Source organism: Apteryx mantelli, chromosome 5 (assembly GCF_036417845.1).
Source record: "Apteryx mantelli isolate bAptMan1 chromosome 5, bAptMan1.hap1, whole genome shotgun sequence".
In the NCBI taxonomy this organism is placed as follows: Eukaryota; Metazoa; Chordata; class Aves; order Apterygiformes; family Apterygidae; genus Apteryx; species Apteryx mantelli.
In genome coordinates, this window is record NC_089982.1 from 76,549,638 (window position 1) to 76,561,690 (window position 12,053).

Genomic DNA, 12,053 nt, shown 5'->3' on the forward strand with positions numbered 1-12,053 from the left:
AGGCACTGCGGGGCGGAACATGGGAAGGTCGTAACGGGCGGAGCACTGCTGCCGGAGAAGAAGGCGGGGCTTTACAGCATTATAAAAGAGCAGGACGCGCTTCATTAAATGCCATTTTGCCACTCCTCATATTGGTGTCTGTGTGGTGATGGTCCGGGGCCTGGGGGGAGGCCCCGTGCCTCCTCGGTAAGAACGAGAACGGTAACAAGTGGTGACCCCGACGTGATACCGAGGAGGCGGCTCGGCCGGCGCAGGCGCCGGGAGCGTGAGGAAGGGATCCGGATCCGGAACCATGGAGGCCATATGTAAGGTAGTAATGGCCTGCGCCAAGGAATGACGGGCGCCGCTGAAGGCGGGCGCGATACGAGCGTGTGTAGAGAGGCTCGTAAAGGAGGGAGCGATTACTTCTCCTATGGAGATTCTGCGGGAGGAACTGTGGCTGCAATGCACAGCAGCGCTGGTGGAGTCCCCGATGAACGGGGGATCCGCGAGGGAGTTAAAGGCGTGGGGGCTGATAAGAATGCTCCTGCGGAGAGCGAGGGAGGAACGGGAGACGTGGAAGGCGGCTAGAGAGGCACTTAGAGGCAGTGGGGTACTCACGGGGTCGACGGAGACGGAGGGAGCGGCGGAGGGGGCGGAGGAAACGGCACCAGAGGGGGGAGAGGAGCGGGTCAAAGAGCAAGGGGAGGAACAACGGGACGGAGGTCTGGTGATGCCAGCCGGGCTGGGAGAAGAGGATTCGCGTGCCCCTCCACCACACTACCCCTGGGACGAGTTGCGACAGGCAGACAGAGCAGGACAACCTTGCCCCGTCGCGCCCAGTGAGCCCGAGGGGGAAGGAGAAAGGGGGGAGAATGAGCGAGGGAATGAGCGAGGGAGAATACGAACACCGAATGAGTGGCTCCCCGGGGCACTCATGGTACCTGATAAGAGCTGGAATCAGGGCGAGTCAGCGGCCAAAGATGGCGCCGGGGACAGAGAAAGAGGGCGGAGGAGAGTCACCTTCGATAGTACGAGACGAGCCAAGGGGAGGGAACGGGTGAGCGAGGATGAGATGGACAGCCTTACAAGGCGGTTTCAAGAAGTCTATCGGGGGAGGGGAGTGCGAGGGAGGCGTGAGAGCGGAGGAGGTGGAGGAGGATGTGGAGATAGGACTAGAGCAGGCGCTGCGGCTCATGCGGAGGCTGGAGAGAGAAGTACAAAAACAACAGCGGATGCTGCAGCGACTGGCCGACACACGATCCCAGGACGGTTCCAGTGGCGAAAAGCCCCGAGCCGAGTTATACCTGCCAGATTGGCAACTATCAGCGGGGGCGGTGACGTTACGAGGTCTTAAACTCACGGCACCCCCTGAAACGCCGTCGGCGCTGCTGGTACGCCTGGCGCCCGGAGGGCTCATAGAATGGACGCCCATCGACCCGAAGGCAGTGAACCATCTATCGAAGTGTATTGCGGAGCAGGGCCTGAGACACCGGGACACACAAGCGGCACTAGACACGGTGTTCTCAGCATCCCTGACCCCCTCCGACTGCCGAATGCTAGCACGCGCAGTACTGGCTCCCTCCCAGGTTCTCCTATACAGGGACATGTGGGTTGGCCGATTGCATCAGGAGTTGACTCTGGGAACTAGCGATCCGAATCATCCACTTTACGGGTCGACCCTGAACCGCCTGAAGGGGAGTGATAATGCCATGACCACTTCGCAACAGCAGGCCGCCTTACTGACGGCCGGTGAAATACGAGCCATCACAACGGCAGCGCGCGCGGCGTATGAAGACTTAGCGCGCGTGGTGACAAAGACGGACCCATGGGTGGCAGTAAAGCAGAGGCTGACAGAGTCGTTCTCTGCCTTCTGCGATCGACTCTATGCCGCCATTGAGAGCGCTGAAGTCCCCGAAGCGGTGAAGGCGTCACTGATGCTCGAGTGCCTGAAGAATCAGGCCAACGACGACATAAAAGAGATCATCCGCCGAGCCCCGAGGGACCTGGGGCCTACCCAGTTAATGAAGTACGTGCTGGAAGAACAGAACCGGTTGCCCGTGAGAGAGATCCGAACCGTTGTCGCCACAGCCATGGCGGCACAGGCCGCGGTCGTACGATCAAAGACATGCTTCGGATGCGGCCAGTTTGGCCACATCAGGGCGGCCTGTCCAAAGGCGCATCAGGGTCCGAGCACCACCCATGCCCCACAGATGACATGCTGGGCCTGCGGCAGGCCGGGGCACCGGGCACGGGAGTGTCGCCGCGCGGCGCCGGGAAACGGGAGGAGGGGAGGCCAGTCGGGGACCCCTCCCCACCCTCAAGGGAAAGCCCCGGCCGCAATGTATACCCAAGAGGAGAGGGGAAGCTCGACAGGCGAGAGCCCAGAGCAGTGGCCCTGGTACTAGACTGCAACCACAGGCCCGGGGCCATGGTCACCCTGGAGAACCCCTGGGCCTATTCCCAGAAAACACGGCTCAAAATGTTGGTGGATACTGGGGCTGACGTCACTTGCATCCCGGGACGCATGTGGCCAAAAAACTGGCCGACGGACCAGGGAGGAAGTCTCACCGGGGTGGGAGGCAACGCGAAGGCGTACCGCTCGCGGTTCGCATTGAAACTCACCCTGCACGATCCTGACGCGGAACGGCACGGCGCGCCAACACAGGCGACAATCACACCTTACGTCACCGAAATTGCTGACCCGGTACTGGGCCGGGACGCGCTCAGCCAACTCAACATCAAGATCAGAAATTTTTGATGGGGGCCACTGGGACCGCCGCTAGTGAGATCAGGGCTATACCCTTAAAATGGAAAAGTGATGACCCAATATGGACTGACCAGTGGCCCCTGACTTCAGAAAAATTGAAAGCGGCGCAGAAGATAGTGGCTCGCGAACTGGAGCAAGGGCACCTAGAGCCCAGCAATAGCCCTTGGAACTCTCCGATTTTCGTGATCCTAAAAAAGACTAAGGACAGCTACCGGCTATTACATGACCTGAGAAGGATCAATCAACAGATGTTTGACTTTGGACAGTTACAACCGGGACTGCCGGTACTGACAGCAGTTCCTGAAAATTGGCCAACTATGGCCGTAGACATCAAAGATTGCTTCTTTTCTATCCCGCTGCACTTACAAGATAGGGAGAGATTCGCATTCACAGTCCCATCGGTGAATAAGCAGGAGCCGGCGCGGCGATACCAATGGACGGTGCTCCCACAGGGCATGAAGAACTCACCTGCGATTTGCCAACGCGTTGTAGCCGACGCAATAGCCCCGGTACGAAAACAACATGCGAAGGGGGTCATGATCCACTACATGGATGATATCTTGATGGCAGCACCCAGCGCAGAAGTGCTGCAGGAAATGGCTGCTGACCTGAGGCGGTGCTTGGCTGCGGCCTCGCTGGCGATAAACGGAGCAAAGGTCCAGAAGGGACCAGGCATTAAGTTCCTAGGGGTGGAGATTGGACACTCGCAGATAAAGCCGCTGCCTATAACTTTGAACCCAGACGTCCGCACCCTATATGACGCTCAGGCACTAGTGGGGAGCCTCCAGTGGCTCCAGAATATGGTGCCCATAACACCGAGCCAGATGCAACCGCTGTACGAAATGCTGAAGGGCAGGAACCCATGGGAGGAGAAGCGACTGACCGCAGAGGCCAAGGAGACTCTGAAGAACATCTCTGAGATGCTGAGCCACCCATCGGTGCAGCGCTGGGACCCTGCTGATAAGATCACGCTCTACCCAGTGCTGAACCGGCAAGGTGGCATGGCTGTGCTCGGACAAGGACAACCAGAGCGGATGCAAGTGATCTGGTGGGTCACGCCCACGCGGCTGGCTGGAGCGTTTGTGCCGCATTCCAGCCTCTTAGCACGAATGATCACTAAGGGGCGGAAGACATGTATCTCTGCATTCGCACGTGAACCGGACGCGATTGCCCTGCCTTTCAAGAAGGGCACCGATGCACAGACAGAGACCTTCGCCGCGGTGATGGCAATGGCCATGGAAGGATTTCCAGGAGAAATCCAGCATCTCCCGCGCCTCCAGCCGTTGAGGCACCTGGACATTATAGAGGTTGGCGGGCCTGCTCGAGTGCTTCCTACTCCGAAACCGGGGAACACCGTTTTCACGGATGCCTCCTCAAAGACCCAGACAGCGGCCGTCGCCTGGAAGCAGAATGGAGAATGGAAAGAGGCCACCTTTCGAGCGGCAGACGTCAGTGTTCAGTACCTTGAAGCCAAGGCTGTAGAAATGGCCTTGAGGATGTTCCCTGATGACCACCTGAATATCGCCACAGATTCCATTTTCACGTACAACCTGGTGAGACAAATGGCCACGCGGGGTTGGGCGGGCACGCCGATCGCCACAATGTTAGAAGACACCTTGCAGGCGCGGACTGGCACGGTTTGTATTACGCACGTCCGGAGCCACAGCAAAATACCGGGCTACTATCAAGAAGGCAACGCGGAAGCCGATAAGGCGGCCGGCAGAGTGATGACCCTGCGGGAGGCCAGGGACCTCCATGAGTGGCTGCACGTCGGAGCCAAGGCCCTGGCCAAGACTTGCCACATCCCCATCTCTGAAGCCAGAGGCGTGGTCGCCACGTGCCCGTACTGCTGCAGGCGGCCTTTGCAGGAGGGAGGGACGAACGTCCGAGGCCTGATGGCGAATCAAGTCTGGCAGACCGACTTTACTTTATGTCAGAGGCTCCGACCAGATCCCTGGCTGGCAGTCACGGTGGACACATACAGCGGCATGATCGTAGCCACGCAGCACAGGAAAACCATGAGCCGAGCGGCCCAAAAGCACTGGGCGTACGCTATAGCTGTGCTGGGGCTACCTCAGACCATCAAAACCGATAATGGATCCGCATTCACATCGGCGAGCACCGAAGGGTGGGCGCAGCGATGGGGAATCAAAATAGTCCACGGCATACCATACAATAGCACAGGGCAAGCCATAGTCGAGAGAGCCAACAGAACTCTTAAACAGAAAATTGATGTGTTGGGAGAGGGGGAGGGCATCCCCGAGCACTCAGCCATCCCCAGAGAAAAACAAACTGAAATTTTACAAAAAGCACTGTACGCCCTAAACCATCACCTCTGAGGGGAGAATAGTCATGAACCGGTAGCAAAGCATTGGGGACGGACGAGCCCAACGGAGGGTCCCGAGGTACGGGTCAAGAATCCCACGACGGGGGAATGGGAGACCGGGTGGAGACTACTAACGCAGGGCAGAGGTTATGCTGCGGTCGCGAGCGCGGAAGGGGGCCCGGAGACCGTGAGGTGGGTCCCCACACGATGGGTAAGGCCGCTTTTACGCAAGTTAGAAGCTCATCGAAACAACTCTGACGCCTGAACTACAGGCCGTGCTACCGCGCCCTCCATCGAGTGCCAGAGGACTGCCCCCGTCTTCGGAATGTGCACTGGGCCCACCCCTGTTGCCTTTAACGGTCGAGGTTATATATGTGTCTCCACAGATCGTGGTCCAGTGAAGGTACCCAGCAAGAACGCGAAACCTGTCTTGACTCACCATGACTCGTCCAACGGGCAAGAGGATGGGAAACCTGATGCTGGGGGTACTGCTCCCAGTGGTAATGACACTTCACAGGATTGACCCCAGGCCCAACATGTGGGTAACCTGGGCGAACGAGACGGGCCAGCAAGCGTTCTGCTTGTCACTGGCCTCAGCTACCCGACCCTTTAGAACGTGTTTAGTAGGGGTCCCAAGCTTTAGCGCGGCGGCTTTCTCGGGCTTTGCTACCGGCGATTGTAAAAAGAGTATCTCAACCACTACCTGCAGTGCTACGCTCATTAATAGCTTAAACGTAACTCTGCCCTGGAACCCGCAAGAATTAGATCTGCTCGGGGCAATGCGTATCGGAAACTCGTCCAAAAACTGGACACAAACGTGTCTGGTCTTTGGGGGGGGCCCGGGCTTTGGAGGAAGTAGAGAGAGGATTACACCACGCAATTGGACTAATATCAGCCCTATGGACGAGCATTATCAAAACTTAAGCGCCTTTTGCGGCATCGATGGACCCACCAAAAAACCCCTAGGAGCTTATGGGTCCGAGAACAGACCCTTCCAGGGCCCATACAATATAGGGCCCCCCAGGGCATTACCGCCTGGAGTATTTCTTATATGTGGGGACCGAGCTTGGCAGGGCATTCCTGGGAATGCGTATGGGGGACCGTGCTATCTGGGAAAATTGACACTATTGGCCCCGGATACCAATTGGTGGAAGAGTGTCACAAGTGTGAAGATTGCTACCCGCCGCAAGAGAGCTGTTACTGGCTTATCCCCCAACTGTGATGACAGGGTGTCCCTGTTAAGCCCCACAGAGCGAGTGTTTCTATCCCTTTTTGTACCCGGGGCAGCCGCCGGCGATGCCCTGAAACAGATCGGGCGTTTAGCCTGCTGGGCGGAAAAACAAGCCAATGTCACCACGCAGGTGATAGAAAGCCTGCTAGAAGACCAAAAGGGCCTTAGGCATGCCATCCTGCAAGACCGGGCTGCAATTGACTTTCTATTGCTAGCCCAAGGCCATGGTTGTGAGGAGTTTGACGGTATGTACTGTATGAATTTGTCTGATCATAGTGAATCCATTCACAAACAATTGCAGTGGTTGAAGGAACACACAGGCAGAATCCGCCAGAACCATGGGTTTTTAGACGAATGACTAACTAACCTGTTTGGCAATCTACCACAGTGGCTAACAGGACTGCTCGCTGAAGGCTTGCGCATTTTGCTAATCCTCATAATTATAGGCTTATGCTTGTGTGTAGTACTGAGCTGCGTTACGAAAGCCTTGCTGAAAGTAGCGGGCCGAGTCTGGATTGCTCGACAACAAGAAGGAGAACTTCTGGAGGAATGGCTGGGCTTTGGGGGGGGGATATAGTCTGTTGGAAATGAGCAATCCCGCCTATGCCTTTAAGGTTTTCCCTGAACGACGAAGACAAGGACATCGCCTGCGTTAAGAATCGGGAAAAGGGGAAGCAGCACACAGCTCTGATCACGAAGCTAGTAACGCAAGTAACCGCCCGACGGCGGTCCCGTCGCAGCACACTGCACATACAGTAACCTTGAGCAGTAGCAGCAGTGCTACCAACGCAAGCTTCCGCCCAGCGGCCTGCTGTAGGTCTGCCATGCAATCAATGACGTCCGCCGTTGCTGTCGTCCAGCTGCCGGAATAAGATGGGCTCACTTTCGCTTGTTTCGTTGCGTCCCGCTCGATATAACGAAACAACGTTGATGGGAGAGGGGGAGATGTGGAGGAAAAAGGATGAGCAGGGAGGCACTGCGGGGCGGAACATGGGAAGGTCGTAACGGGCGGAGCACTGCTGCCGGAGAAGAAGGCGGGGCTTTACAGCATTATAAAAGAGCAGGACGCGCTTCATTAAACGCCATTTTGCCACTCCTCATATTGGTGTCTGTGTGGTGATGGTCCGGGGTCTGGGGGGAGGCCCCGTGCCTCCTCGGTAAGAACGAGAACGGTAACAATGTAGCAGGATCCAAGCAAGTGTATTGAAGATAAAGCACCTAGAAACTCACAAGGGAGGATGAGAGGGACAAAGAGTTACTTCTAAATTGAATACGTAGGGTCTCAAAAAGATGAAACCAAGAACTAAATTAACAACCCTACTGAACAGGAAAATCAGTTCAGCAAAGACCTTGCTTAAGTGGCTATAACCATATTGAAATAATAGTTCGCTGCTCCAGAGGCAATAAATACCTGTCTCTCCCTTTCTGTCCCTTAGAGGCTAAGGATTTTATTATTTCTTCCCCTGCCAACATTCCTATTTGCTCTACAAGAACCAAACACCATTTCTCTCAAATTGTCTAATTCATTAAGGAACACAATTCAAGCTCTTAGCAAATCCTCTCAAACCGAATTAGGTTTGGAATTTTCCTGGGGAAAGAACGGACCTAAAAGGGTAACTGTTTCTTCCAAATGTATCACTGGGTATAAGATTGTCTCCATACAAACTTTGTTTCAGTTTTATCCTCAGATGGTAACTATTACAGAGTTCCCAATAAGACACTGGGAAAGAATTCAATATGAAGGCAAAATAGAGTCTATTTTGCTTATCAGAAAGGCTCTTGAATTTAAAAATGAAAAAACCATTTGCACCTCAATGAAATGTTACCTGTCTGTGCTACTCTGCCGTCTTGTCAAAGCACTGTCAGTGCCCATCAGTGTCAAACAGAGTGCATATCCATCTTTTCTGACCACAGCCAGGAGTGGTCAATAAAGGAAGCAAAGATTTGAAATAGTCGAGGGCTTGTGTGTGCATTTGCACAGGAAAGTGGGAAAGTTCTGCCTTAAGTCAAAAATGTCATGGTACCATCACACCAAAATTACAAATATGGTTAAAATTTATGCTTTTATTTTTGCACCTTAAAGTCTTGTACACATGTATATATCCTAGAAGCAAGAATCAGGGGCACATAATAGCCATGGATATGGGCTTTGAACATCAACCTGCAGTCCCCTCTCTTACCACAGATGACTGAGTTTATTACTCACTTTTTTCCTATATCTTTGGCTGATGATACTGTTCTGCATGGATGTTAAACCATTATTACTTTATTTGGGAATTCCTGAGAATGGATTGTCCCCTCTAACTCTCACATGATGTTAGGATCACACTTCCTCACACCTTGCCTTTATAAAAATACAAAGTGGCAAAGCTCGTTTGAGGTCATTAGAGCAATAACAACAGGCCCCAGTACACTGCACTGTTTTGAGGCTTTGTGCTGTGCTTTGCACCAGGATTTTCACTTATCAGCAGTGTCCTAGAAACAAGATTCAAGGGCTCATAAGAGCTGAAAATTCAGCCTACAAGAACCACCTAGCGCTCATCTGCTTGCATGGGTACAAAGGGCTACATATTGCTTTAGCTATTTCCATACTTGTAAGCCGGTTTTGTTTCTGAGCAAAAAACCTGTTCCTGTTGGCTGGCATACAAGTGGGTTTCATATGTCTGAAATGTATCTTCAGTTGAATGAGATACTGAATGATTTGGGGTATGATAGTGAAATTACAAGGCTTGTGAACCGTTGGTGAGTGTACGCGTGTAGTGTTGCAATGGGAACCTAAAGGTGGGGGTACATGCCTTCAGAAGAAGCAATATGGAAACTCTGACACCCTCCTACACCCTTTCCTGCTCTGTTTCACCTCTGGAAAATGCTGGAAAGCATCTCTCAAGTGCCATCATCATGTGCCAGCATATACTGGCTCATTTTGAGCACTGGCTGTGTCACCTATACAGATTTTAGCTTCAAACAATTCTGAAGCTCACACAGTTTTTAAGAGTGATATAATTTTCATAAAGGCAGCAGAATGCTTTTGGAAAATATTCACACTTCACATGCTTTCTGGAAATCTCTCTCAGACTTGCAAGATCCAAGAAATTCAAGCTGCAGTTCTTCATTATGCTAGGGAAAGGTGATAGGGCTGACTAAGCAGTCTCAAAATAAAGTTCTGAGTTTATTCAAAGAGTCAGCATATCCCAAGGGTCTTAGGTTATGGAGAAAGAGTAGTAGAGTAGACTCATCAAAATCGAATGCAGTGACTTCCCAGGCATCAAACCCAGGATAAATTTGCTCTGTTCAATACTGTGTGTGCCTTCTGACTTGCTCTGTAGTAGCTGTGGCACATTGACTCTTTCTGATTAACTCTCTTTATTGGGTGGATTTTTACAGCAGAGATTCACTAAGTTTTCTCCATTGACCAGTTTGCAGGAAGGCTGCTTTGGCAGAAACGTGTATTCTTTTAGGGAAACATTATAGTCTTGTACATTCTCTCTCTGCTGTACCTCTTTCTCAAAATACTGTCTAATCTTACTGAAAGTGAGTAGCTCCTGAGTGTATTTGGCAAGAAAGGTAGCAATTCTTGAACATGAACTGGGGACTGCTTTCCTTTAGTGTTCCTTGTCTCTTTTATAATGAAAAAGGTAAAAACTGGAAAAGTTCTAGGAATGGTATAGATAAGAATCATAGGGATGACTTTGACAGTAATCCTAAAATGACCTTGATTAGACAAGCTTTGCATACTTCACTCAGCTGACTTCCTGTAAGACACTGAGAGTCGCCACTTGCTTAGTAAAAGCAGCTTTTGTGCATGGATAAAAATTAGATCCAATTCATTTAACTTCTTGGGAGGAATAGGAATCCCTTTCCATGTGTAAGCAATCAAAAGTTTTCTAGGGTAGGACGTACAGGAAGACTTGTTATGAGCTTTTCTCACAGACTTTCAGGTGCTCCCAGCCTCTGCTATTTCAAAGTTAAAGAGCACATTTAAATTCTATCTAAACATGAGAATAATTTTTTCAGAGCCCACCTGTATATGTTTGATAATACCATGCCTCTGTTGACAGAGAAGAGAAGCTTAAAAAAAGACAAAGCAATACAAAGATTTGAATGGCACTGTTAGGCTAACAGGAATAGGCATGCAAAAATAGGTTTGTTTTCCAGTTCTCTAAGCTGCTACCTTTCAACAGTATAGGAGAAACTGAGGCTTTATTTGGAGAACACAGCATCACTTAGCATTTCATAGAGCATTTTGTTTTTGTTGTGGCTGGGAGGCAGAAGTAATCACCGACCTCCCTTTCAGAAACTAGTAACTAGAACCAGTGCTAAGTGTACTCTTTACACTACAGTAAAGTAAAGCGGGGGAACTGCCAAAAGCACTATGTAAATCAAGAAGGATTAGAAACAGGTGACAGCAAAGCAGCTATGTCAGAAATCCCCTATATACAAACAAGCAAAAATATCTCCTGCCTTGAGAAAAAAGCAGCCTTAAAGAGGTTTGAACTGTAAATACTATTGATATACATTATAAATCTTTAGAAATTGAAATGTTAAGAAGAGAGGGCTGATACAGTCACAGGTTTTTCACTCAGACTGAATTTTCCAGAATCAAACACTGCTTTATCAGCCCTGACAGCAAGACAGAAGGTGATGTGGTTGCTGCCAGCCTCTCTGACAGTCAGTGCAAATGTTAAAATGACAAAAAGAAAGGAGCTGCAGGAATAACGTACACATGGGGCCAAATCTGTGTTGTTTTTAACTGGACCAGTAAGGAACGCGCTTGTCTTGTTCATTTCTGGGAATGCCCATTTCTAATAATTATGGCTGAACATCTGTTTGATAATCTCTGGAGAAAGCTGTGCAGAATAAATTCACTGTCATTAAATGCAGGGCAGTGTTGATCTTTTCTCCTCCCCGATTCAGATCATTTTTGTTATTTAAGGGCTTGAACTGTTTCTCTTTGGCTAACTGATCATGACCCATGTGACAGCTCCTTCCCTCTGAACAGGAAATATCACCACAGCTAACGGATTCTTTGCCTTTCTTAAAGTCTGTGTCTTTATTTTAAATGTCTGCTGTCCTCAGCTAGGAAGTGGTTCTGGTGGAGCTAAAGCTAAGGTGGAACCAGGATTAAAATACAGATCAAACCCAAATTCACCTGACAATCCAGAAAGCCTACACCAGGCATCATCTGCCCTGCCACAAAGTCCGGGGGCAAACAAGCCAAACTGCGCTAATCAAATCCCAGAGAAAACAGTATCCACTCACTGGGCAATTTGGGCAAAGCAAAACACACGAAAATGAGGTTGAGTAGACCCTGCTGGTTCTGCCTCCTCATGGCCACCAAAGGGTCGCCACAGGAAAGCTGATACCATAGCATAAGCGATGGTTATCATCATGACATACATGAGTGACAGTTATGAACGTGGCTTCTGGTGGGACATACCAAACGGACCACATTTGCTGCAGCGCGGCTTCCAGGCTGGTTCTCAGGGAACCAGTTAGCAACTCCATTTACTAGTCAGCAGCCCCATTAGAAATTCACTGTTACAAGTGGAAAAAAAAAAAAAATCCTGCGGCCTAACATGCTATTACTTACCGCTGTTTTCCACAGCATGTTGTTGCTTGTATCAAGTGCTTGTATGTGGTATCCACTGATATCTGCCTCGCTCAGTTACTGCCCCCAAGAATTCAGCCTGCCAAAGCTGGCAAGCTTTGCCTTTTTTACCATTATTCAAAAGGATACTGGGGATAAC